At 37.8% G+C, this 2,848-nt stretch overlaps 1 long non-coding RNA gene across 2 annotated transcripts; it reads right to left on the minus strand.

The window, feature by feature from the left end:
- Positions 1–255: 255 nt before the first annotated feature.
- On the minus strand, positions 256–2,493 carry LOC113089139 (uncharacterized). 2 transcript variants are annotated; one of them, XR_003286369.1, is made up of 5 exons: positions 2,432–2,493; positions 1,392–1,500; positions 979–1,042; positions 444–681; positions 256–376 (listed from the first exon to the last, which is right to left on the minus strand). It is a non-coding gene; the product is annotated as an uncharacterized LOC113089139 (long non-coding RNA). The 2 variants fall into 2 exon arrangements; XR_003286368.1 differs by lacking the exon at positions 979–1,042 and adding an exon at positions 1,157–1,246 and having other exon boundaries at positions 444–628.
- Between the last annotated feature and the right edge of the window lie 355 nt (positions 2,494–2,848).

Consider the following 2,848-nt stretch of genomic DNA (forward strand, 5'->3'; position numbering starts at 1 on the left):
GTCACCATACTTGACTGTATGTCACGTCACTTTCACTTTCAGTACAGTATGAATTAGTGCAAACAGAATATCAGGTTGCAGAATAATAGTGAGTCAGAGTCCAGTCAGTGTAGCTGATAGAGTGCAGTGCACACAGTATGAGGCTGCTGGTGTGTGTATGTGTGTGTGTGTGTGTGTGTGTGTGTGTGTGTGTGTGTGGTGTTACTGGTACGAGTTCAGTTCAGTCTGATTGCCTGTTGAAGGAACTTGTTTTGCAGTCTGCTGGTGCTGGTTCTGTGATAATGTCTGTCTGATGGTGATGTTGAGAGCAATCCATGGCTCGTGTGGCTGGAGTCTCTGACGGTCCTCAACAAAAGAAAAACCTTGCGTAGATGTCCTGGAGAGACAAAATCATTGTGTCAATTATATATTATTATTATTTAGAATTGTTGTAATGGACATACCATTGATTCCTGTTGAAGGTTGTTGGAGGTATGGGCTCTCAGTTGTGAAGTTTCTTTTATGGCCGTAACATCTGTGCAGTCACACAGCTGTTTGGGAATTCAGTCTTCACAGTTTCAGGCTGCAGCGCTGCATTTGGTGACCATTGACTCCTCCATCTCTGGCCTCAGACCCGCTTCTCTTTAGTCTGGAGTGAAGACAAATGTTCTCAGTACCAGCTTTCCTTCTACTGCAGTCTTTCTGTACAAGTAGAAAATAATAAAAACAGTCATAACAAATCAGTTATGTATTGAAAACTCATAGTACATATGAAGACTTCAGATGCAAAGGCATCTAAGTTCCACCTGAAGTTTTCTTCTAAAATTCTTCTTAGAAGAACATTTCATACAGAACTTAAAGGCTTTTGCATCTGAAGTCTTCATATACAACACATCTCGTTCTTCATTTCTCCATCAACTGACTTCATCCTCCTTCAAAAACTGTAAGTCCATAAGAAAAATAGTTTTGGTGAATACAGGTGCAGGTGTCAGTACTCACCATATTCAGTCATTTTCTGCCCAAATTCCAGAAATGATGCCCTGATGATTTGTTCATTCTAGGACTTATAAAAAGATGTATATGTGAAAAATGATAATTGCTGACTTGAATAGAGATCAACATCATATGCTGTACTAATGCATTGCTTGAATACAGACACATCAATGGGGATGAGCACCTTTTCACTCTTTTCTGTTTGGGCACAATAGAGCCATGTTCATTCCTCATCCCCAACAGGACTGATGTTCTTTGTGTTTTTGCTCTTCAGCTGTAAAACAAAAATATGTCTATTAACCCCATGTTTAATTACTATTGCTTATTACATATGAATTAAGACAGATATAATTAAGTAAATTCACCAAAAGATTCAGGTTAGAGGATTAAATGAATATTGATTACAATTTTCTACAAACCTTTCTTGGAGAGGGCTGATCATGACAGGAACTTGCTGAGCCACACTAGTAGACATTCAGTTGACAAACCTGAAAGAGGCCATCATGCAACCATCCGCTCTGTTTGTACCTTACAACAGAGCAAGAGAGAATGTGTGAGTGAGTGGAGAGAGTAAAGGACTAAGATGAAGACAAACAAGCAAAGAAAGGCAAAATCTTGCGTTTGAGTTTAACAAAATGAGAGGGAAGAAAGCTGTATCTTCAAGCTATATTATTCTCAATTATTTTCTACACTATAACATGCAGCAGGATTGTTGTAAGCAGTTTAAAGACCTCTTCATACCAAGGATGAGTCCATACTTAATGACACAGAGGAACAACATCAGTGGAATATATTTTCCAGCTGATGAACATTAAACAGCCAATCAAAATGCACATTTCAAAAGCTTGATCATTTAAAGTGGCAGACATCAACGTCGCTGCAGTGTGTATATTAATAAACATAACTTTATCATTGGTTGATGTTGGTGTGGATGCTAAAATAGTTATTGTAGTTACTATTCTTGGTGTGAACAGCCTTAAATGATCTAATTTGGCCAAATTAACTGAAGATCTGATGTGTCACATGACAAGTTACACAGCATTTCCTGACTTGCTTTTAAACAGACGTGTTCAATTAAAATCAACATGGAAATAAAGGCAGACTGTGAGGTGCGGACAGATATCATGTACTGTTAGAACGGGTTAAGACGGTGCTAATAAAGAATACAGTGGACTCAATATAAACTTTAGGATATAACGCTCTGACTACTTAAAATGGACACAGTCTGCATGAGAGCTGAGGCGATGGTCAATGACAGCAGGAGGAAAAGCTGGAGAGTACGCTTGTACAATATCATATGAATTTGCTGAAATTGTTTGAATTATTAATACTTTGACATAGCACAGGGTTTGTACTGATGGGGTCGTGAGGTATTTAAAAAAGTAAAAAACATAAAATTCGGTGCAAAATGTAACTGCAGTAAAGTTCTGTCGAGGTGCTCAGATCAACACAGACGTACCTCTGGAAATATCTGCCTTAGCAGCTTTTGGTCTTCTCCGTAAACACACAAGATGGTCAAATTCATCCCTCTCCACAAACAAGGTTTGACAGGCCCATGGTCTTCCTTTTCAGCTGGAATAAAGAAAAAGTAACAAGTTGTTGTTGTTGTTTTAATACATACATGTTTAGACAGTGTGTTAGAAATGATCTGTGAACAAAATATTTGAAAGGAAGGACTATAAGGAAGGTTATTAACATAAAGTAAGGATAAATTAATTAAAGTAAATCAGTTATAACTACATATCTTCAACATTACCTGTGTCGAACCTTTGAAGGACTTCATCTTCACTGGAAACTTCTTCAAGTTGAGCTTCGAGTACAAGTTCCCTGTTAATACAAGAACTGATCAAAATCTGATTCTGAGCTGTGAAAATAT

This window comes from Carassius auratus, unplaced genomic scaffold (assembly GCF_003368295.1).
Source record: "Carassius auratus strain Wakin unplaced genomic scaffold, ASM336829v1 scaf_tig00048650, whole genome shotgun sequence".
NCBI lineage: Eukaryota > Metazoa > Chordata > Actinopteri > Cypriniformes > Cyprinidae > Carassius > Carassius auratus.